The 25,743-nt window shown below is 45.2% G+C and overlaps 1 protein-coding gene and 1 long non-coding RNA gene across 2 annotated transcripts in view; both read right to left on the reverse strand.

Moving 5' to 3' along the window:
* RETREG1 (reticulophagy regulator 1) overlaps positions 1–25,743 on the reverse strand; it is a 131,439-nt gene that overhangs the window by 17,021 nt on the left and 88,675 nt on the right. The gene's annotated exons all lie outside the window — the stretch shown is intronic.
* Positions 3,945–23,460, reverse strand: LOC128778243 (uncharacterized). Its single transcript, XR_008423671.1, has 2 exons — positions 21,823–23,460; positions 3,945–10,812 (listed from the first exon to the last, which is right to left on the reverse strand). It is a non-coding gene; the product is annotated as an uncharacterized LOC128778243 (long non-coding RNA).

The raw sequence follows: 25,743 nt of genomic DNA on the forward strand, positions 1-25,743 counted from the left end.
ACATGCATTTTCCAGTAAGGTTCCTTGGTCCTTCCTCCCCACCCCCCCACCTGACCCCCAGCTGTCTTCCAGCTTTCTCCGTCACTCATGCCCCCCTTAAGGAGTGAACCTGCTGCATGTTCCAGCCGCAAGATAAGGATCAGTTAAGAGTCCCTCCCTCATGACCGTTCTCCCCAGCTTCCCATCCTCTTGGTGGATCCAGTTCAAGTGGTTTCCCTGTCCCCTCATGGCTTTCAAATGGGCTTTGCCCAAGGATCTGCAGACGTGCAGTGCTTTCAAGAAAAGGTACCCAAGCTAAGGCCCTGGCAGATTCCATTTAGTTACCATCTCCTTCCAAATAACAAAAACTAAAGGGCGGATTTTTAACAAAGCACATTCTGCATGGGCAAGGTAAGCAATTATTTGCCAAAGAACCCTGATCCAGGTGAAGTGCTTTCTCAGCAGCTGAAGAATTTATGGTTTTACCTGCCTGCGAAAGTCTAAGGAGAATAAAAATGAGGAAGATGGCTCCTTAGACAAGCAGCCTCACTTGGTCACAGAAGGGAGCTGAAGCTTCCTAGTAGAATTTAAAGCCAATATCCTTCTTTCTGGCATTCTTTCTGCCTCCATATCCTTATTAGAAATCGATTAAGTATGTACATTAGGGGATCTGGCCAAATTAATCCCTTTAGACAGTTCCCACACTGAGTGTGTGTGAACCCCTAAGGCACTGTATAAATAGCAGGCCTGGGGTAAAAAGCTCAGAAATCTACATTTTTAGTAAGTGTCCCAAGTGGTTCAGAGGCAGCTATTTCTAACCCAAAGCACCACTGCAAGAAATACCCCCATGAGAAAGTTACATAGAAATCCTGGTTCAAAAACAGAGACAAGAGGAGAATTTGCTTTAGGCAAGATGAAATATTGGAGATCCAAGACCAAAGAGGCTGGAGATGGCAGGACAGAGTGTGGGGGAGTCCAGCCTACAGAAAGAATGTTGGCCATGTACGGGGGTCCTGGTCTTCAGCTGAGGGCTATGGTACACGTGCATGAGGAGGAACACGCCATCAGAAGGGATGAGGGGGAGCAGGCTCCTGGGTCCTGGACCGGGAATCACGCCTGGTCTCACTGATCAGAGTGGAAAACCTCAGAAGTCACAGACGTCAGGTAGAATACTCAGAAGGGTCTTGCATCAGTAGCAGAATAATTAGTCTTCTCTAAAGGCTGCTCTGACCATAAAAGCCTTAAAAGCAAGCTCCAAAAGGATCAAACTGATTGAAAGTAATCTCACTGTGTCATGTGTAGAAATACAAAGTGGTGAATTTTTGTTAAGAGCCAAACAACTCCCATGGTCAATATATATCTCAATAAAAAATAATGTCGACATTTTGTATTAAAAGTCAAATTTGTCTCTGTAGAGGTTAATGGCCACAGACATGAAATCTGAAGGCACCTGAATTTTAGAATGCAGCACACAGGCTCCTCCATTAGGGGGTTCTAGAAGACAGAAATGTGACACTCCTGTGCTCTTTAAAAATAGATCGCAATTCAGTAAGAGCATGTGCTAGCAGCCGGTTTCATCTCTTCTGCCCAAAGAGTCTCTGCGCACTAGAATATATAATGCTGAACAAATGGATCTTTGGTAGAGTGCACATAACCTCTCTGTGCACCATTTCCTTTCCGTTCATTTCCCTAAACACGCACGGAGTACAGGGCACGCTGTTAGATGCTGTTCCCAGCTCCGGGGTTTTAGTGATGCCTAAGGCACAGCCCCAACCAGTAAGTGAAAGTTTACATGAGACCTCAAAATAATCACACACACACACACACACACACACACACACACACACACACACACGACACAGAAAACTCACCTTTATAAAATGATATTTACTTGCATCTAGGGCCATTGGGGAGAAAAACAGAACTTAAAACACAGTTGCGGATTGGATGAGTGAGGAGAATCTAAGACTGCCTTTCCATTAGTGTATACTTTACAGGACAATGGATCTTTCTAGCATATTCCAGGGAACTTTAGTCAAAATATTTTTTGTAACTGGAGGTTATTTTTCTAAAGCAAAAAAAAAAAAAAAATAGACTTCTTAGTATCTCAAACTTGAAATTCCTTCACATATTTCTGGAGTTCCTTCACATATTTAGAGTTGAGGAGGTCGCTAGCAACGACACACAGGCGAGACCACCCAGGGTGGGTGGAGAGACGGAGAAGGGACAGGGAGCCAGGGTGGGGGCATGCTTGCTTGCGTGAATGCTTCCCAATGGTCTGCTTTTGGTTCTTGATTCTGTCAGGCCCAAGAGAAAGGCCCGGGGCAAAGCCATCCATGGACATCCCTCTGTGGAAGCCAAGGCCCTTCTGCCTTAGGCTGACTTCAGTTTGGTTTCTGGCATTTTCAACACAACATAAAGTGCCATACATTTCAGTAGGAGCAGTGGAGAAGTAGACCATATTTTAAATTATAAGGCAGAAGCAACAATCTCAAAAGAGTTATGGAATGAGATTACGGAGTTCTTACAGCAGAGGACATTGAGGCCTAGACACATTAACTCCCTTGCTCAAGGTCACAGAACTAATCCCCAATGGAAGAGGCTCCCACTGCATGAAACTGAGAATGCTCCTAATGTGCAGTGAGATGCAGGAAGAACACTCTGGACTGGAAGACGGGGGTCACTGCAAAGATGAGGAGGAAACGACAGTAGAGGAGTAACAAGCGAAGGATCTGGAACCCCTCAATGCCAAGCCGCCGAAATAAAACTTCTGAAACGCAGCTCTGGTTCCCAGGTGAAACTGAGGACCCAGGGGTTAGGATGCCTGTCTTCCGTCTCCACCACGTCAGCTGTTTCTAGTTCAGGTCCCACAGAGTGATTCCACAGCGTGTGGCAACGGTGACCATGTCCGCAGTTACCACGCGCTGAGCATTCCTGGGCCAGACACTCAGGAGTTAAGCACTCTGTGCATTTCCCACTGGGTCCCCTCCACCTGAGCCCCAGCCCGGCCGCCATCAGTACCACGCCTGCGAGGCAGGGACTGGAGGGCCTCCAACGTCTAGTTTACCCAAGAGACAGCAGGGGGAAAAGGGGGTAGCGACCTGCCAGAGCCCCTGCTGCGGACAGCGATGGCATCTCCTCAAACGAGAAGGGTCTTTGGCAGCAATTTTCAATTGTAATTTATGTTTGTCAGGTTGGCTTCCCCATCAGACTTTCAATTCCATAAAGGAATTCACAGGCACGGCTCTGTCTTCGGCGGCTAACAGAGCTTGACATCGATGAGGCAATAAAACATTGAATGAATGGGTGTGCGCAATAAAGGCAAATTAAGATGAAAAAAGAGTATCAAATGTAGTCGGCGGTGGTTATTTAGCGACACCGTGCATGCTTTTTATGGACTTATCTTAATGCTTCTATACCTGACAGAGCAGCAACAATTAGCATGTATTCCCTTAGACACATAAAAATATACAAAATAATCGACAAAAAGCCCTAAGAATTTGGAAACCAACTTTCATTTATATGGAATAGTTTTCGATTCTTTTTCTTGCAAAGGGAGAAGTTCGTTGTTCTTGCGATGGACAGTTCTTGCAAACGGTCTTCAAAATTAGGCAATTAGGGGAAGTATGTCTCCTTTATTCCAAGAAGCATTCTAAACTGGAAATCAGTGGTTTGTGTAGAATTCCTCCTGGCAAAACGCGGGTCCTAATGTTTGACTTCTCCATGGGGATCCCTGAATCCACGAGCGCCTCCTGCAGACACGACCCTCACAGGACTCGAGAGCATTTGTGACACCCACAGAGTATAGGACTGGGACCCTGTCAACTTGAGTGGGCCAGAATGCCAAGATCAAAAAATATCCAACCTTCACATGGGACAGAGGAAAAGGAGTCCCTTTTTCGTTTTTGTTGGGCAACCTCAAGTCACTGGAGAACATTTTCGGATATTGTTATTTCCTCCCTCCCTCTCTCTCTCTCTCTCTCTCTCTCTCTCTCTCTCTCTCTCTCACACACACACACACACACACACACACACACACACACACATTTCTAATCACTTTTTAGATTTTCCACATCTCCAGGAACTCATACTGCAATACTCACCTCCAAAGATGGTTAGAAGGATTCTGTCGCACTACCTCTGGAGAATATACCTTATTTCACACTCTTTGATTTTATTTTTATTCATAGGAGTTACAAATGGAAGCCAAACAACATTTTTCGGGAAGTTGACTACCGTCAGTATCCCTTATCGGCAAACTTTTTAAAAAGATCAGTTAGAGCCTAAATTGTCCCCTACCAACCATGACATATGGCTGCTTCTACCATCACACCTATAAATACGCCTTGGCCGCGAGCCCGATGTAGCTTTTCATTCTCGGCTAGTGACTAACGGTCTCATGCTCTCTGCGGTAGAGAACATCTGTTGATGTTAATTCCTGTCAAATTTTTCTTAGAAAGGTCAGTCAATATCCAGTTACAGATTTTAACATTTCTTAGTGCAACGTGCTAGAATTTTTCTGAATCCCGTGGATACATAATATGTTCCTCCGCGTGCATGCGTGTTCGCGTGAGTGTGTGTAGGCAGAGAAACAAAATAGAAACAGAGATCTGTTTCTCTGCACAAACACTCACAGAATTAGAGCCGTGACAAAGCAAATAAGATGTGTCAACCAGAGGATTAAGTAAGCAAACACGAGATTAAGAAATTACATAGCACTCAACTTGAAACCTGCACTTTCTCAGACCAATTAGCCACGTGAGCAACTCCTCGCGAGGCCAGGGACCAGGAGGCGCCACTGGAGTGCCGTCTTCTTGTGGCCCGAGACGCTGAGCCTCACCTTCCTTGGGGCAACACAGTGTTCTGTTTGGGGCTCTCTTTTTATACCAAGTTTCGAATGAGTCAGAGGTGAGTCACTTTGGGAAAATGTCCCTTTCCCCTTCCAGATCAATCCTTTTTGTTGTTGTTGTTGTTTATTTATTTTTGAGAGAGAGAGAGAGAGAGAGGCAGAGAGAGAGAATCCCAAGCAGGCTCCACACTGTCAGCACAGAGCCTGACGCGGGGCTCGAACTCACGAATCGTGAGATCATGACCTGCGTCACCCAGGCATCCGCCCACCCCCATCAGTGATAATCTGGAAGGCTGGCACTCAACCGCCATCACTGAACTTCTTGTGTTATTCTGGTTTCTATGCACAGATGCCAGTCCGACATTATTTTTCAGGGTTTCCAATTTTGTTAACTTTTCAACAAGTAGACGTTCAGCAGGCCGGGCGAGAACAATTTAAATTCCATTACTAGCTCCGAACAAGCGCCCACTTGACACAGGCACGAGATTAAACACCCTTTCGTTCGTGAATGCCAAGATTTGCTTCAATCACGGGCCCTGGGGGAAGAAAAGGTTCTGCTTTAACCCCAAAGGGTGAACAATAGCTGGGATTCAAGAAACATTCCTCAAGGAAAACAGAAACTGTGATGGAGAGGTGAGTTTGCTAATTCAGATAAACGCCTTTCTTTGCATTCTACTAATGACTCACAATTTCCAGTGAAGTATAATCCAGAATCTACTGCCGCTGGAGTCAAAAGTTAACATCCCTCCTGTTTCTTTCGCTTTTGGCAGAGTTATAGGAAACCAAAATTTCTGTGGCAATACAAAAGAACACATTTCTTACAGTGCAAAGACTGTCATTAGCAACAGAGCTCCGAGTTTTGTTTTCCAGAGACCTTACCCGCTGCACTGGGCCTGAATACGCAGGTACGAGCCAAACAGACTGAATGATCAAGTTCCGCCCAAGTGCTTTTGTGATGAAGGCCAATTAAAATTAATTTTGCTTGCATAATTCGTTGTCAGTCCTTGTGAAAGAGGGGCCTACCCTGGAGTGTGGCGAACCTGGGAGTGGCCATCAGTCACTGAGATACTTGTTCAAAGTGTTGGGCTGATAAATTATGGGCCACATTCCCACCTCAGTCCTTTTATTCATTTATTTTTTAATGTTTATTTATTTGTGAGAGAGAGAGTAGGGGAGGAGCAGAGAGAAAGGGGGACAGAGGATCTGAAGCAGGCTCTGTGCTGACGGCAGACAGCCTGATGCGGAGCTCGAACCCACGAACCACGAGATCACAACCTGAGCGGAAACTGGATGTTTAACCGACGGAGGCACCCAGGCATGACCTCCCCGCCCCCACCTCAGTCCTTTAAAAGAATACGTCTTTCACTTACCTTCATTTTTAAGCCGGCCACTGGATGACATCAGTGGCTTTTAAAGGAACACACCTTTACCAAGAGGATCATTCTTATCAGTCATAGAAAAAATAAGAATCTCATTATGATTTTTTTTAAAAGCTTACTTATTTAAGTAATCTCTACACCTCATGTGGGGCTTGAATTCATGACCCCGAGTTCAAGAGTCACATGCTCTACCAACTGAGCCAGCCAGGCACCCCAAGAATCTCATTATGATCTTTCTTTTAAATGTTTGTTTATTTTGAGAGGGAGGGGGGTAGGGGCAGAGAGAGGGGGGGAGAGAGAGAGAATCCCAAGCAGGCTCCATGCTGTCAGTGCAGAGCCAGACCCTGGGCTCAGACTCATGAACCATGAGATCATGACCTGAGTCGAAATTGAGTTGGACGCCCAACCGACTGAGCCACCCCAGCGCCCTTCATTAGGCCGTCTTAATGCTTGCTAAACCTTCAATCTTCTTCCCTCGAGAGCAGATTTTGAGAACAAGCTATTGTGTGACTACTGTGCGCGTTCATGGTAAAACAGTAGAACGCAGTACTCAACGATAGCACGCAAGGAAGACGGGTACGTGTTTGGGGGCGTGGAAGGCACAGACCAGAAAGAGGATGGTGGAGGTTACCTTCCTGACATGCTGTTGGATCTGGAAAGAACGTCTGTGAGGCAGAGGGATGTGTTAGAGAAAAGGCAGAAGTGGATAATGGCACATGAAATGTGTTACTCTGGAGGCGGCTTTGCCCCCGGGAGGCTGTGCAGTGGCTGACGGTACGGAGTGGGGACAGACCTCAAAGAAGTTATTGCTCCAAATGACAGGCTCCCTGGGAAAACAAAATGGTAACAATGAATGAATCCAACCTGTATGATTTAGAGAGCGTTTCTGTGGGAATGCATTTCCCCTACTTTCTCCTACCCATGAACTCGCAATAGGAATTCAGCAAATAATGAACTGAAAAGGAGTTGCCCTGTGATGTAGCTGTAAATGAACGGCCATCAGATGATCGTCTTTGTGTCTTTTATGCATAAAAACTTAAAGAGGTCCCCAAAACAGCTACTGAAAGAGTTCCTCCAATACTTCGTTTTCACTCACATTATTAATTTGCTCAGGAAACCTTAGCTTTAAAAATTACCATTCTCTCGTGAGATGTAATTAAGTGCAAATAAGTGAGATTCGAATGATGTGGGCTGAACCTCATTATGCCAGCGAGCTGTCCACCCGTCTGCTCTTCATTTTTACCTACTACAGACATTTATCTCCGCCTCCAGAGTTCAAGTTTCTGTCTGGTGTTCAGGAGAAGCTGATGGTGGCTATGTGTGTCTTATGTGTGGGTTGACTGCCCAGCCAGAAGGCTGGAGACCATCTGCTTGCCCAGTATTCTTGCCATTTCTAGGACGTCACCTTCAAAACATCAGATGTCACAGCAAAGTGACGTGTGTGTTCACACCTAGCACAGATCCCTCTGGCACCAGGTTATATCCATGCCCCTTACTCCTCTCACTCCAGGTCATAGTTCCCTGGATTTGCTGGTCAGCAAAAGGTATGGCATAGTTGACTATTATTCCATTATTATTTTCTTCTTCTTCTTCTTCTTCTTCTTCTTCTTCTTCTTCTTCTTCTTCTTCTTCCATTTTTTGCTTGTCCTTTATAATTTAAGTATGTGAAGTAGACTTGATAAGATCCTTGAGCAAGATGAAACAGCTCTTTGATCAACCTCCATCATTTACTTTTCCTATGGGACAACTGTCTAGAACCACAAGGACAAAACAGCTGGGAAGCAGCATGTAACTGGGCCTGGACGTTCCAAGGGCGTCTCCACCCAGCTAAGTAGATTAATTAAGTGGTGCTAAACATTTCATGCTGGCCTACTCGGGAGCTCATAACCTTAGGTGAGAGCCATAAAGGTAATGAGTCCTCAGGGAACTCACCACAGCCAAGATGGCACCGAAGGAGCCAGATGGCCAAAGAAAATCACCTGTGGCTCTGAACACCACAAAGACTATTTTAAACAAACAACATGCAATGAAAGACAGACATAGGTGCTTTAATCACTGCCTTAAAAGATATTCTGTGAAAGATATTCTGTATTTTCATCAGAACTGAATCTATCATGCACATTCTTCTCGTCATTTTCTAGCTCATGTGACCATAATGCATTTTCAAGAAATGGGAAAAAACGGCTCATCAAAATGTTGGGTTCTATAGAAACGAATTGTTTTTAAAGAAAAATACGTGCCATTGCTCCTCGTGTTATAAACAAAAAAAGGGCCTTGTCCCTTCTAATTTATGTCATCTTTAACAAAACTATCCAGATCCAACACAGTCTGGGTGACCTCTCTACATATCATAGCCAGCAAACACCTCAGATGCCAAGTATATGATTAGGTTAAGGTAAAAATTAAGTTCGCCCTGAATATATAGCCGGAAAGGCCAAGAATGAATCAACTCTGCCAATTCTGTTATGTATCAACTCTTCAGAATCACAAGAGCAAAGGAAATTGGCATTCCTTTAACAAACTGTGCTAAAGAATGCAGGGATGTAACAACATGCAGATCAGTGACAGGGCAACCACAGAGGCCCCTGGGAGGCCCGACTCCTCTACAGAAGAACTCGGGTTTCTTGGCATTTCTTTTGGAATCATGCCCAGCTCTGAAACACCTCTGGAAATCAGACGGTCCATGGACACTAGTTGGAGTACTGCTGGATGGGGTAATCAACGCCTTCTGTTCAAGGATTTGAAACTCCAGAAGGTATCTATCTGTTCATTCACAAAAACTCTGAATAAGTCCTCCACTGCTGTTAAACAAACATTTACGTTCTCACATGAGGAGTATACTCAGAAATCTGTATTAACTTGAGAGAGGACTATTTGAGGCTGGCACTATCCCTTAAAACGTCCCTAGTGATACCGATGAGAAAAGGAATCTTCTAGATAGACAGTGGCTATCCGTGACACTCCAAGTACTAATGTCAAAGTGCCAGATCAGGCCAAAAAGGCTTCCCAGCAAACATGCCTCCTAATAAGCTGAGAAAGGCCTAGTCTAGTTCCATTTTCTGAGGCTGTGAGGATATGTTAAATGTTTATGGTCTTGCAATGGGGAAACTGAAAGCCATATAAGGAATTTCGTCCTTCCTTTACAATGGCTCACTGATTTCCAGGCGCTCAGATGCCCTGCTGGCCTGCCTTCTGCAGACTCAGTCAGCTTGATCTGTGAGGGTGGCTTACATGCTGCAGACTTCAATTTCTTTTGCAGAGTCAGTAAAACATACAAGTAGAAATTCTGTGTTTGGTCCAAGCAGGAAACTATGATTTCCTTGGAAACATGTTGCTGGAGATTCCAGAGATGGGGTTAGAATGTACAGGCAGGGGCGCCTGGGTGGCTCAGTCAGTTGACTCAGGTCATGGTCTCGTGGTTCCTGAGTTGGAGCCCCGCGTCGGGCTGTGTGCTACAGCTCAGAGTATGGAATCTGCTTCAGATTCTGTGTCTCGCTCTCTCTTTCCGTCTCTCTCCTACTCGCACTCTGTTTCTCTTTCTCAAAAATGAATAAATGTTAAAAAGAAGAAGAGGAGGAGGAGGAGGAGGAATGTAAAGGCAAATTGACCAAAACCAGTGGGTGCTGTAAACCTCAGGCCCTAATTACCTGGGAGTGCTTAAATATTCCTTTCTCAGCTTTGCATCATGGGATTTACAAAGGCTATCATATCGCATCCTTATGTGTTGCAAACAGTGGTCACTTTCAAGCCGGTCTTTCAGGATTAGGTAACTTCTTCCTTCCCTTCTCTAGGATGGTATAGGTTATATATTAATTCTAAACCATATTAACAAGAAGTTCGTATGACTATTCTTAGACTCAGGGTACAGCTTGGATGCTCTCTGGGGACTGACACCCAAGCAGTATACTCTTGGGGATTCAACTCAGTCCAATAAATATTAGCTCGCCTATATGTGCTGGGGGGGGGGGGTTACAAAATTACCAAATGAGTTAGGGCTTGGAACAAAGATTGGTGTTCTTGCATAAAACACATCCCCATGAATGAACCATGATTTCTCGTTTCATTTATTTAAAGAGGCCCAAACATTAAATGACAAATCGAACAACTCACATAAAGGATCATTCCACATTTCTATGCCCATCCCCCACCAACCTTTTTAGTTGTTTGTCCGCTTTTTTAAAAAGGCTGGATTAGCAACTTCTCTTCCTCTCTCAAATGCATTCACCTTAGTTTTCATAGAGGTAAACAGTCATATGGATGAGGATGTAAGCTCACCTATCCTATCCAATGTCAAAATGACAGAGGTTTCAACGGGAGCAATGTCATTTCTCCCTCATATACTGCAGGGCATAGTGGTCCGGGGCTGATGTGAGATCTCCATGATGTTCGCGACCCAAGCTATTTGCATCTTTTTGCTCAGATACTCTCAACATCGCATGGTCCAAGGCCATCAACTACAGCTCCTGCCACGCCATCCACGTAGCCACCAGGAAGGGGAAAGGGAAGCGGAGAGCACTCCTTTCCTAAAGGTCATGCCTACAAAAGGCATGCGAAGCTTCCGCTCACCTCCTGCTGGCTGGAACACAGCTACGTGGCCATACGTAGCTGCAAGAGAGCCCAGGAAACGTAATTCAATGACTGGTGGTATCATTCGACTAGAATCTGGGATGCTATTTCCAGAGAAAGGGAAACTGGCTATTTGGGAACACCCAGCAGAATCTCCTACAATACTCCCTTGATTTTTATTTCATCAACTTACCTAACTTGTAATTGAGAAATTATGCAATTACAATAGCATTAAGAGACTGGAGAATAAACACACTGCGTTGCTAAGAACACAACTCAAACGGTGGAAGCAAGTGCACAGTAGACAAACATTTTCTGTAAAGGGCCAGATAGCAACTCTGTCATTACAGCACGGGGACAGCCAAAGACAACATGCAAATGACAGAGCGTGGTTGTGTTCTGCCAACACGTGACCTACAAAAACAGGCTGCAGTGTGGACGTGACCCGTGAGCTGCGCCAGTCTGCCAGGTTCAGGGCGTCAGGGGCCTGAGCCCCTGCCACTACGCGGCAGTGATGGAAGCCGTTGATGAACTCAGCCAGCTAACTGGGAACTGTGCAGAAAACTTGGGCTACAAGAACACCTCCCATGTATCGTGCATGCACCAAGTGCTAGGAAGTGCAATAAGGAGTTTCATTACGTTCTCTCTAATCCTCACTTCAATCTGATAAGGGGGGCAGGATACCCCCATTTTCCAGAAAGCTGACACAGCCAAGAACGGGCAGCACCAGGATCAAAACCCAGGTCTTGCTGGCTCCAACCCGCCCGCCTTGCAAGCCACCGGACAGCAGTGAGATGCAAGATAGCCCTCCTGTTAATAATAAATGAAATTGAAGCACACGATTTCTTGTATCACTGGTGAAGCTGTTACATATGCCAGATTGGACTGGAAGTATTACGGTGAGAAAAGTTTCCTTCTGATCTTAAAATAGACCTTGTTCTAGAAGTTTATCCAGGTTTTAGCAAAGAGACATCTCACCCTCAGGTTCTTCCCAGGTAAAGCTGCTAAGGTCTCAAACTTTAGAACGTTGTTAACTAACGGGAAGGAAAAAGTCAAAGTGCCATCAACAGTCTTGAAAGCTTTGAGAGTCTTTCAAAATTTATCTAAATTAACACAGACCATTGTTATAGCCATACTCCCCATCCACACCCTGACCCCCTGTGCTTCACTCACACAACTGCTCTGCCCTCCCCGAAGCATGACGGACCACACTGATCTGGCGTAACACTCTTTCCAGAACTTTCTTGACCAGGACTCCCAATCCTTATCAAAACTCCAGGCACCCTTTCCAGTTCACAGGAGCTGGCATGAGACAATAAAGACTTGTGCCATCAAATCTTCAACACTTGCCTCAACAGCTCCCCACTTTCCCCTCTGCTGTTCCCAAAAAGGGATTATCAGTTACTTCTCTTCTCGTCAGTGCCAATGTTGGCTGTGTCTTACTTTACTGAGCACATCTCTTCTTGTTTGAGCAAGCCAGTAGATTCATTCTAGGTTTATAACTTATCTACATGTGTGTTCCTTTTATAACAAAATCTACATCTCGAAATCTTCCTTAGCACAAACAAATATGCTTCTAAAAGGAAGTGTCCAAAATATCTCTGAATGGAGAAACTACGACTATTTACAATTCACGTTTGGTCCAATGACTTTGGAAGGAAATTTATCTGCCACTTATGCTACAAGCTACTCCAGAAACATTCTGTTAACGTCTGACGAAAAGGGAGCCACGTTGAAACATACATATGCCACATAATTTGTGATTCCTGCCTACAGGAATAGATATGCTCTAAGCAGTAGACACTAGTAATTTCCAGAAAAATAGAAACTCGCTTACAATCTCCTCCCCTTATCTGAAAATGGAGTTTATAGGTATAATTTTTATAGCATAATATGAAGATGCTCCACTGATAGATAGGTTTGTTTTCTCTTCCAGAAAGAAAGGCATTTACCTACATTTCAACTAAAACACCACCGTGAGAGGTCCCTGCCTGAGTCACAGAGCACTGTTTGTGCACAGCTTCCTGTTCTGTTTACAGCTGGCAAGGAGGCCACATTCACCCTGGGATGATTATGTGACGCTCCCTGGGCACTGCCACACGTGTGTGGGTACCCAACTCCGGAGCACCAGTCTCCACCCTTGAGAAGCAGCAACCCTACATAAGTCAGTTACCAGGGAGAGGGGACATTTGGGGGTTCGAGTCTTTCCCTAACCTCTTCCACATCAGACACTCAAAATGGCAGTTCTCTCTTCTAAGGCAAAGAATTCAGAGTGTGGCCATTCCTCCCCCAATACTGCTAAACATCCTTAATAGAACTTGGTGGACTTTACCCAGTGGGTGACAATCATACCCAGGGCAGGCCAACCCCACGCAAATTTGGCTGAAGTAGGGAAGAGAGCTTGGCCTGGCTCGGAAGGCTCATAGGAGCCTCCTTCCAAGACCGTTACTTCATCTGTATCCCTAATGAGGGGATTAGCTCGTCCCTGTGAAGCATGGTCACACACCTGTCCTCTTGACCACCACCTCACTTATGCTTTCTTCCAGGGACGTCCGGGACACTCTCTACCCCCACTGTTTCCCAACTTCTGCACCAGAACACTTTGTGACCTAGACGTCCTGCCACGTGTTGCTATGTACAGGTTTTGCCAACGTGGGACTCAGGAGATGGCAGGCCGTGCGGGCGAGAGAAGGCAGTTCCCTGTGTGAAGGTCCAAGGGGAGCATGGGGATTTGAGAGACAGTGGAGGAGCGAGGGGAGGAGAGAAAATGAGGAAAAGCACAGGCAAGGGCAGATCAGGGGTAGACCCGTAGTGCCAGACTTCCTCTCACTCGCAGAAGACACTGAATGAAGGAACATTACTCTGGCCAACGAGCCAGAAGCCAAGAAGTCCCCAGGAGGCCATTTGTATTTTCCCATTCAGGGTTTACAGGTGGTTTCACAAGAACCGCTGGGAAAAAGAAGAGAAACAGTTTTAACTCACTTCTGCCTGGAGGTCTTTCCTCTTGAGCTTAGGACGCCTCCCATTAGCCATTCTTACTGGGTTGCCAAGCGGCCCAACAGCCCCAGACACAAGCTGAAATCCCTGAATTTTAGTTGAAAGAGAAGTCTGCTGAAGAAAATGACTGATTTTCAAAGTGACCTTTCTTTCAGCACTGCCAGCTGATGTCCTATTTTCTCAAACACAAAGCTGAGGCATCGTGTTCCTGTCTCCCTGTCTCCATCCCTTGACGAGCCTCTTCTAGAACTGAATAGCTTTTTGTCTCCGGTCCAAGTTAAGAACGAGGCAGATGGAACTCTTAATTTCCGGTTTCTTCATATATGTGTGTATCATTAATTTGTGTCTGGCAGAGGCCACCCTCTTGGTAACTACTGTGCCTCACCACCACCCCCCCCCCCCCCCGCTCACGAAAGATTTGAGGTTATTGATAGAAGTACACAGAAAACAAGAGATGCCCTTGGACAATATGATGCACCTTCATCCAGGAGATGCGACCCCACACAGCCTGGAGTCAGAGACAAAGACGGCCTCCAGGCTCGCTCGGCTGGATGCCTTAGTGCACAGCCTATGTGGCCATGGGGCAGGAGGGGGTGGGCTACGAGACCTGATGGGAAAGAAAATCAGAAATCCCAGGGGGAGGGGACATGTGTTCCAGAGGGTTCCGATAACTTGTTAGAGATGAGCTGTAATTTTACCTCCAAATGGCTAAATCAGAGATGGAAATACGATCGTTTGCAAGATCACAGGTGCTCACAAGCTTAAAAACAAACCACCTGGACAAAAGACACGTGCATGTCCTGAACCTGAACTTCCTCTTGTGGATACTCAGCTCAGTGAAAGATGTGTTGCGCAGACCTCCTCGCTTCCCCCAAAAGAGGTAAATACTCTCACTCGGCACATGCTCACTTGGGTTAAAGCAATCCTGGGAAGGGCCAAAACACTGCGAATCAAACACACAACCCTCACGGCCCTATTCCAAACAGAAAGAACACGCAGACCATCTAGACCTGACCAGCTAGGATTGCAGTGGGCAATTCTGCAACCATCCCGGGCCAAGCCACCACCTAGACAGAGCGGATGGCCTGCACATGTTGTGAATCCTTCATATAGGTCATGACAGGCGATCTGATATTCACAAGGGACCACAGACAGCTAAAGTGTTTTCAGTAGAGAGTGACCTATTTCATACTGCTCAAGGCAGTGTTTAACTTATGTATTACTGCTATTAACTACTTTCTGAGGACTTACAAAGGAGCCATTTGCTAAACTAAATATTTAGTGTGGGTTACCATATTTGATCTATAAAACAAACCTATAAAGTAAGCATTATTATCCCCATTTTACTGATAAAGTAAGAGGTTAAGAAACTTGCCCAAGGTCACCAAGCTAGTAAATGGTGAGCCTGGGACCAGTAGCCAGGATTGAAAAAAGTTTTGCATAATTCCAAGACCATGCCTATAGTCACTCTACAGACTGGTTAAAATAGTTGAGTGCTTATGCCTAAAGATATGAGCTTCAGCTGATTGGAAAGCTATTCTATACAAGTAAGTATATTCATCAAGAAACAAGACCACTGGACTCCTCTGTTAGGAAGAAATGTCACTGGTTTGTGATTCTGTTAAGGGGCCAGATAAACAGCTTCACCATAGATATCTTCTCAAATGAGAAATGATACATATTTCATAAATATTAAGTAAACATTTTTTTCTTTTTACAAGTTTTAAAATAAAGCCCCCAAATTCTTTGACTTTCTTCCCAAGAAGTGAGGTCCACTTCCTCTCTCTTGAACTCTAGATTCCTTGGTTGTTTGACCAACAGGGCATGGTGGAAATGTTTCTGGGTCCAGTCCTCAGGAAACTGGCAGCTCGTATTTCACACACTTTGATCAAACAATCCCCAAATTAGAAAAAAATTAAGTGGTATACATCACTCACGTTTTCATGACAAAATAATGTTCAATATACTATTGAACGTTATAACAGGTATGGAAAAATCCAAAGATGAGAATATTTTGCAGGCATTAAAAAATGCTTCCCAAGTGTTTATATGCCACTGGGGAAATGCCGATGGGGGGGAAGAAAAACAGTATACAAAATTGCACATTATCTTATACGATTACCATAACTATGCCAAGAAAATCCGTCCAAAGTGCTACAAAATAAAACCTAACAGGATTTTTTAGAGTCATAAGACAACAGACAATCCTTTCATCTTCTTACTTACTTTTCCCCATGCTATTTTTATTTCCCCACAGGAAAAGTTATAACATTTGCACCCAACACACTTCCTTGGGACCCAGACGTACACAGTGAAGAGACACAGGAAGACAACTGAATGGCTCTTGCCACAGATCTGCTCATGAGGGGACAGAAGGCTGGGAGTAAGCAAAGCTGACACAATGGGCTCCTCCTCTGTCAGGAGAGCCCTGGGACATATCTCTCCATGCCCCAGCACGCAGCAGCTGGGCCAGCATCTGAAGCCAGGGACCTTGATCACATTTGGGGGATGGCAAAGAATGTCCCCCCGTGTTTGTAAAATAGAAATCAGCTTTCACAGGAGCTTGATTAGCAAAAGCTTTGGTGGTCAGGGCGGGGGGGGCGGGGGGGGGGATGCTTCAAAGTTTGGAGAAGGGTGCTGCCCGTTAACGGGCGATCAAGAGATCTCACACATAACCAACCCACGTTGCAACAAGGACAGACTGCGTTGTTCCCCATGTTCTTAATCAGTTTCAAATATTAGCCCAGCTGGGTCAAAGCAGGATTTCACAAGTGGTAAACATTTTCTATGCCTGAGAGAGATTTTCCATGACTGTGTTGGAGGATGGAAGAGAACTGAATCACTAATTCCTTCAACAAACCTTTACTGAACGCCTCATATTCCCCGGGGAATATAAACGAGGGGGAAATAGCATGGTTAGAACTCAACACTAACTCTTACATCAGCCCCCAATCACTTTGTGTGCTGGTGTCGACCCGCTCCAGCTTGCCAGAACCAATTTTGGGCATCTTTTCCCAATTCCACTTTTGGTGACCTCAGGTGGGTGGCCTCACAAGGGATCAACAAATGCTTAAAGATCAGAGCTTCCCCTCCCCCATCCCTCCCCCCCCCCAAGAGCCGGATGTTAAACATCAACCAGCACGGCATTCCCAGCAAGGCTCAATGAGGGGCTCTTTCATACTTGTCTCACTCACTTCCCGCTACTCTCTCCTTCGTCCGTGTGTGCCAACCATATTGCCCTTTCTGAACATCAAGCCCACCCAGTGCCTCACCACCATCTAAATATCTGTGTCTAACTTCACAGGCTCAGTCCGCTGCTTGCCTTCAAACAGCAACGCCTTCGCTTAACTGCTGTGCGAACCAGTCCAGCACAAGGCAGCATGATCTGGGAGCAATCGAAATTGCTATTACACAGTTACGGTTTTAGAGGCTCAGTGGCCTTCTTCAATCAAATTTTTAAGGCTTTATTATGTCATATGATGAGGCAAATAACAATGCTTCAGAGAGTCCCCTGTGAGCAGCCAGTATTTTGTTTCCTAATCACTAAAAATGCACATTGTCCTTTTGATGACATTCCACTTACTGGGTAAGGATTAGGTCTGGGTAAAACATAAGCAGATGCTTCTGGACAATCTAAAGACAACTGCTGCCTGGGATCTTCAAGGGGCCGTCCTATCAGTGAGCTTTCCTTGTCCCATGGTTAGCAAGATACTAGTCACCCTTCTTTACCATGGATTTACGAGCTACTTGTGCAAGTAAAATGACGCTGGAGCCTGTCACACACTCAGAGCCCACCCCACTGGGTCAGACTCTGTCTGAAGTTGCTCTCTTCTGGGGCGCCTGGGTGGCTCAGTCGGTTACGCGTCCAAGTTTGGCTTAGGTCATGATTTCACGGTTCGGAGTCTGAACCCCGCCATCAGGCTCTCTCTCCTGTCCGTGTAAGCCCGCTTCGGATCGTTGTCCCCCTCACCCCCTCTCTGCCCCTGCCCCGCTCGTGTGCGCACACTCTCTTTCTCAAAAATAAACATACATACATAAATAAAGTTGCCCTCTTTCTGTGGAAGGTAGAGCCCCTAAGTCCCAGCACCTGGGACAGGGCTCTAGCATCACGCAGGGGACCTGAGGGTGACCACAAACTACCTTCATAAAAAGTGCTGTCTTTAACCTCCAATAGATCAACCTGTATCCTTGGGTTTTCTTGATGTCTGATTTGTACTGATTTCTGAAATACCGATCTGGCTAATTCCCAACTTATGAAGCTGTGATGTTCCAAACGTTAGCATTTTTTACATGTCAGAATCCATGCTTCATGAGAAGTTATACATGGCTCTGAGGTTCTCAGGCCAACTCACAAAAGCGTTATTACCTGATAACGTCGCTGAAGAACACAGGTGGCCCCGTATCCCAATCCCCTTGTTCCAAACCCCTTAATGAATCCTCACCTCTCTAAATAATATCCAGCCTCCTGCCTGACCCAACCTCAGCCTCTTTCCTATGCACTGGCCCCCATCCCTGCACCCCCCTGTTCCTAGCAGGCATCACTGTGCTCCCCTCTCAGGGTCAGTGCTTGTGCTGGGTCTGCCTCCCGGACTGCGCTCTCCCCACACCCCACGTGACAGGCTCCTTCAAATCTCAGCTCAAGGACACCCCCTTGGAGAGGCTTTCGTAAGTGCTCTTTTCCTATCACACACACCAAGCATTCCCCCACATTACTGCTAAGACAATTTTTAGCCCTTAGTATCTAAAATACTCTTTCCTGGGGTGCCTGGGGGGCTCAGTCGGTTAAGTGTCTGACTCTCGATTTCGGCTCAGGTCATGATCTCATGGTTTCGTGGGTTCGAGCCCTGCGTCGGGCTCCGCCTCACAGAGCCTGCTTGGGATTCTCTGTCTCCCTCTTTCTCTGCCCCTCCTCCCCTGCTCATGCTCTGTCTCTCTCAAAATAAATAAATTTAAATATATATATATATATATATATATATATATATATATATTCTTTCCTTATTTGTTTTAACTTGTTTAGTGTCTGTCTCCCCCATTCAGACAGTATGTCCTGTGAAAGCGGGGGCCTAACTCATCACCCTGTCACCTGGCACAGGAAGTGGCCTTGATGCAGCACTTAGACACATACAGAGTGACCCACGGATCTCCTGTGGGAAGTGCTCCTATGATAAGGCACGTTTAGTGCTCAGTCTTGGTAGCCTAGGGTCCATCCCCCTTCCTGGCAGCTGGAATAGGACATGTGTCACCTACCTAAGCCTCCCCTCTCCCCATTGCTAAAGACACCTGAGGGGCTATGCTGCTGCCTCCACGATGGAGACCAAAATGAGGTGGGGCAGGAAACCGTGGAGGGCCGGGCCTCTGGCCAGACTGTAATTTTCCTCACATTTCTTGATCCTGTTTCCCTGGTTACCGCCCCCACGTTTTTTCCTTCTCCTCTGGCACCAAGTGCTTCCTGCCTGGGTGTCTGCCTTCCTTACCCTGCTTCGGGATGGCACCTTTCACACCCTCTCCTCTCATCTCCTGACCTTGACACTGGCATGGAGGGTCTGTGGAAGCTCTCACCACGAGCGTCTATTTTTGGGAACAAGATAAACAGCAAGGAGGAGGAGGGTCTCTCCTCTGCCCCTTCCCCTCCCAGGCACGTGTGCTCACGTTCGTCCATTTGGTGAAACAAGATGGTACCCTGGAGCCCGTGGACCCTCCGTGCAGATGGCGGTCGGGCCCGGTGTGCCTGGAGCTCCGCAGCGTTTGGTTTCCACCGATTTCCAAGACTAAATGCAGATTTAGCTCACTGCCTGTTACAAACACTGCCTGTTACAATTCGGGTCGCCAAATTGCAAAATGGGACGAAAGTAACACGAAAAGAGCCTGACTGTGAAATTCAACCAGAACCGGCTGAACGTGAACGCTGAGAACACGTTTTGTCAGCAGCCACAAGCTGTAACAGTTATTTCTCTTTCAGACGTGGCACCAGAGGGAGTTAGCCAACGGCATCCAATCTCAAATACAGCGAGAGCAAAATTCCCCCTCAAGTGTAGTATTTTATTTCTGGCCTAGCTCTAAAATTTCCCCTGGCCTGGGTGCCCTTTCTCACTTTCTGCACAGATAGAGGGAAAAAAGAATGTATGAGGCAAAACAAAGTATTTTGTATAGAAAACCATTAACTGTTAAGAGCTGACATTTATCTTATCAAAATAAAAAAATTGGGTGGGGGTCCGGCACTTCAAAGGAGTGAGAAGGAGTTTCCCATTTTCAGAAAATATATTATTAGTCCTTGGTAATAGTTCTAAGAACCATTAATAGATACTTGTATGTTGTATATACTTAAGAGTCGTCTTCTCGCCTGTTTATCCTTTGTAAAAAGCAAAAGATCTTATGTTTGTTTACGTCTAAAACAGTTCATTCCAAATATGTATAATTACAATAATTATTTACTACTTAATTTAATTGTCATAATGTTACATTTCATTAAAGGCACCTTTCCTACATTTCTGCCAAATCTCTCCCTTTAGTTTCTGAGATGATCAGGCTGCCTAAATTTTTGCTGCAGGTGTTAAAATGCTTTATAAATACATTTCATCCAACAAATATTAAAAACGCCTCTCCTGTGCAAAATTCTATGCAGGGAGCTGGGAGGAATGCCATGATGCAAAGAGAAAAAGACAACGTTCTGATTTCACAAGTGTTGAAATGACATGGCGGGGGACACAGTATCAATAGATCAACCCATCATCTCAAACCGAAACTGGCATTCACACTTCTCTGAAAATGTTTTCTTAACTAGTCAGTCCATGGGCTGAATCTAGGCACTTTCATAAATGTCAGCTTTAGGTACTCGATTTAACGTCTCATTTTATGTGGAAAGTTGTTTCATTATTAAATTAAATGTCAACTGAATGTCCCCTTTAATGTACTGGAAAAGAATGTGGAAGAAAATAAAGACTAGAAAACTAAACAGAAGCTTTTAAGGACAGGACTACACACACACACACACACACACACACACACACACACGCACACACACCTTATAGCCATGGCTGAAAAGGGATGGGTATTTTGTTTTCTTTTGGGGGGGGGGAGTACAGATGACACACAATGTCACATTAGTTTCAGGTGTACAACACAGTGATAGGACAAGTGTGCACATTATGCTGCACCCCCCACAAGTGTAGCCACCACCTGTCTCCACACAACACTGTTACAACACCACTGACTATTCCCTATGCTGTGCCTTTAAGGGATGCTTATCTTTAGTAGGAGGACAAAAACATATTTTGGCATTCCTGTTCCTAAAGAGTTAGCAGTTTCCACTTTTTCTGACAATAAGAAGACTGTCATTTAACTCCTTTCTGTTTTTAACAGCTTTCTTTCTCCTTCCTATCTGAATCTCAATGACCCTACTTAGCATTCCAGTGAAACCGATCCATACAAAGTTTATGAACACAGCCACGGGGCTAGAAATGGAGACTTTCACTGTGGGCACACGTCAGGCCCATAGTAGCAGGAATAACTGCCTGCTTCTCTTCCTGGCTCTCCCCCTTCTTAGAGCTCAATGTTAATAAAAACACTGATACAATTAATGTACTGCATGGGGGGGGTGGGGCGGGGGGACTGATCACATTTCCAAAGATAAGAACTATAGCAAAAAAGGAAGTATCACCATGTCATAATTGGTATATTGGTCTAATTTTTAACCTTTAGAAGTGTTCAAACAGTTTACAAAATGTTCACTAGCTTAGATTTCCAACAACCAGGATCTAAAGTTAAAGATCATCAAAAAATTCAAGTGGATTCTACATGGTGTAGGGGGAAACATTTTGTAAATTTTCAGGCCATGCCTTCCTCATTTAAGAAAAACACTACACCGATGTTTCTAGTGTATGTTCAGTTAATTTTAGGTCTCTCTCTTCAGTTTCCTGGAATTGAGGGGTGGCACTCCTCATCTTTTTTTTGTTTGTTTTAAACTACTTTGAAATGAATGATAATGCCTTTTAAAAAGATAACTAGCAAATAAAAAAGACTCAAGAAAAAGTAAATATATATCGCAATTACCTTTGGCCTGGTCCAAAGTCGTCACCTTCAGGCATTTCTGCCCTGTATAAAAATAATGGCCGAGTGGACACGTCTGTAGCCTTGTGTGCTACAATGGCTTCTTCTCCACTCAACAGCAAGTGTCCCGGGGGAAGATCCCCAGCCTTCAAGTTCTTTCCCTTTTGAAAAAAAAAGGGCTCCTCCCTTCTTCAGAAAGTAGGTGTTTACAAACGTCCAAAGCACCTGCCTGCCTTGAATGAAGCTAGGAGCCGGGTTATTATGACTGTCCCCTTCTAAAAATAAATAGGTCACCTCTTACTCCCAGTACCGTGACAGGCAGCTGGGAGCAAGCATTTTCTCTCCAGTGGTGTGAGAAGGTGTCACCGCCCAGCTATTAACCTTTATTGGGATGACTTCACCTAGACCTGCCCACCCTTTTTCTTTCCTATTTCTTGTTTTCTTTTCCTGGCATGACGAGGCACCCACTGAAGGGTGGCATGGCCATGGGGAGCCTAAAACTTCAGCCTGGGCCATCATATCTCCGACTCAGAGGAGGAGGCTGGGGGCAGACAGTGACATGGGCTGGACGTGCCAGAGGTGAGAGCCTTGTTTGTTCTGAGAATGCTCAGCCACTCAGCAAGAGGTCGTTTACTCCAAAGGGGAAAAAAAAGAGAGAGAGAGAGAAACACACACCAAGAACAATTGTGTTTTGAGGGACACTGTTTTGCAAGAAAATCTTCCTTTGGGTCATCTCGATTTCTCAACCCAGAATGGGTATGGACACAAATGAGCCCGTGTGTTCTTTTGGGCAACAGGGCTCCTCCCACAGATTCCCCTCTGTCATCAGAGAGCAAGCAGCCTGACATTGGCACACGGCTGGGCCGCGTGCCCAAGATATTTTTATAGCTTGGCTCATCATAACATACGTGTAATCAATCACCAAGTACCCTCATTTGCTGCAGCTTCTATGAGCAGGACAAAAATCACTTCAATTTTTCCTGCTTCTAAAGAGGCTAGAAGGTTGCACCTAGGTGGTCAAAAGGTACAAACTTCCAGTTATAAAATAAGTAAGTCCTGGGGGGTGTAATGTACAGCATGGTGATGACAGAGTATAACACTGTATCGTGTATTTGAAAGGTGCTGAGAAAATGGACCTTAAAAGTGCTCATCACAAGAAAAAAAAATTGTAACTGTGTGTGTGGATGTTAACTCGACATCATGTTGATCACTTCTCAGTACATATGAATATCAAATCACTATGTTGTGCACCTGAAATGCACATGTTATATGCCAATTATATCTCAATTTAAAAAAGAAAGTATAGCTCCTTCTTCATTTAAAAAAAAAAAGGCTAAGAAAAATATTACCGAGATTCTTTTAGGAATATACCCTAAAAGCTTTGCATAAAAAGTTGAGATCATTTTTTTTTTCCTGATTAGGAACATTAGGTAAAGTAGTAAGCAGGATCTAATTATGAAGAGACAATATACTTTTCGGGTGCCTGGGTGGCTTGGTTGGTTAAGCGTCTGACACTTGATTTCAGCTTAAGTCACGATCTCATGATTTTTGAGATCGAGCCCCATGTCAGGCTCTGCACTGAACATGGAGGCTGCTTAAGATTCTCTCTCCTCTCTCTCTCTCTCTCTCTCTCTCTCTCTCTCTCTCTCTCTCTCGTGCTCTCTCTCCCCCTCCCTCTCTCCCCCCACCCCCCAACGTGCTCTCTCTCTCTCTCTCAAAACAAATAGAAACAGGGATGCCTGGGTGGCTCAGTCGGTTAAGCGTCTGACTTCGCCTTAGGTCATGGTCTCACAGTTAGTGGGTTCGAGCCCCATGTCGGGCACTGTGCTGACAGCTCGGAGCCTGGAGCCTGCTTCGGATTCTGTGTCTCCCTCTCTCTCTGCCCCTCCCCTACTTGTTCTCTCTCTCTCTCTTTCAAAAAATAAATGTTAAAAAATAAAAGAAAGAAAGAAAATGCTTTACTTTTAAAAATGTGTGTGTTCCACGGGGCACCTGAGTGGCTCAGTGGTTAAGTGTCCACCTTCGGCTCAGGTCATGATCTCACGTTCGTGAGTTCAAGCCCCGTGTCGGGCTCTGTGCGGACAGCCTGGAGCCTGCTTCAGATTCTGTGTCTGCCTCTCTTTCTGCTCTACCCCACTCATGCTGTCTCTCTCTCTCAAAAAATAAACATTAAAAAAAAATTTTAGATGTGTATGTCCCATTGTTACTACATAGCAATTTATCTACATTTAATGTATATTTGACATTTACGTGTGTCGAAGTGATTTCTAGAGCATTAAAGAACTGAAGAGTTGAAGCAGATAACATATTAATCTGCTTTCTTCGGGATAGTGTCAGCTGTTTTGTGACACACGCATGTCACAAATTCTGACAATTTCTTTAATACCTCACACAAGATTGAAAGCTCCAGACTTCAAAGTCTGAGGTTAAGTCAGTGCAGATACTCAAACACATAACTCAAACACTTTTGACCTTGAAAGAAAACAGTCATAGCAGAGTTCTGAAAATCAGGTTTTGCAAATGCCTCTCAGACCCAAAGCAGGGTGCTGTATTGTTAGAAAAGTTGCAACACTGCAAACATCATCAGTGAGAATATTTCAGCACTGTTTCTAAAGTTTGTTTATTTATTTTGAGAGAGAGCACACGCAGCGTGGATGTATGCACATGAGCGGGGAGGGGGTAAGGGGCAGAGAAACAGGGAGAGAGAGAATCCCAAGCTGGCTCCGTACTGTCAGCATGGAGCCCAACATGGGCCTCAACCTCGCCGTCTTCAAGATCATGACCTGAGCCAAAACCAGTGTCAGAGGCTGAACCAACTGAGCCACCCAGGTTCCCACTCAGCACTTGACACTTATCAACGCCAAAAAGCTAATTCTACGATCTAACTCTCAATTTTAACAATTCTATCCCATTAGTTTTAACTCTTGTTCCCCTAAACTCCCAGTTTACTATTTTTTGAATATCTGAGTGCATGGGCACCTGGGTTGCTCAGTCAGTTGAGCATATGACTTCAGCTCACGTCGTGATCTCACAGTTTGTAAGTTCGAGCCCCGCATCTCAAGCCCTGCATCGGGCTCGCTGCAGCCAACACAGAGCCTGCTTCAGATCCTCTGTCTCCCTCTTTCTCTGCTCCTCCCGTTTGCTCATGTGGGCTCTCGCTCTCTCTCTCTCTCTCTCAAAAATAAAAGAGGGGTGCCTGGATGGCTCAGTCGGTTAAGCGTCCGACTTCAGCTCAGGTCACGATCTCGCGGTCCGTGAGTTCGAGCCCCGCATCGGGCTCTGGGCTGATGGCTCAGAGCCTGGAGCCTGCTTCTGATTCTGTGTCTCCCTCTCTCTCTGCCCCTCCCCCATTCATGCTCTGTCTCTCTCTATCTCAAAAATAAACATTAAAAAAAATTTTTTTTAAATAAAAAAAATAAAATAAATAAACATTTGAACTTTTGAGTATAGCTGTCATCAAACTTAGTTGGTTAGTTACTACAGAACTAAATGTATTCCTGAAATGTGCTTCTCAGTTCAAAGGACAACTGATTAGTGTCCCAACAGATGACTTACTACTAATATGAAATATTTATTAAAATACTTCCTTTAAGTACTCCTTCATGCATTTTTAAATTACTTGCTCCAACAATGGATCCTCCTTTAGGTATTAATGTGTGAGCTTCTGAAATTCACAAGGATGGGGGGGGGGGGAGCAGGGACAACACGGTAACAGAAACCAGAGTGTAGCTACATCGCTGACACAGCGGGTGGCTTCCTAAGGTCGGTGACACCTCCAGCCCTGTGGGGGGCTGGGGTTGCAAGGGTCTCCTCGGCACTGCTGACCTGCAATTCACTGGGCATCCTGGACGAAAGGACTCCCAGCCTACAGACGTGGGAGAAACCCTGAGGGCCCCAGAAGCCATCCAACATTTTGGGTGCTGA

This window comes from Panthera pardus, unplaced genomic scaffold (assembly GCF_024362965.1).
Source record: "Panthera pardus isolate Hobbes unplaced genomic scaffold, ASM2436296v1 HiC_scaffold_2, whole genome shotgun sequence".
Taxonomy (NCBI): domain Eukaryota; kingdom Metazoa; phylum Chordata; class Mammalia; order Carnivora; family Felidae; genus Panthera; species Panthera pardus.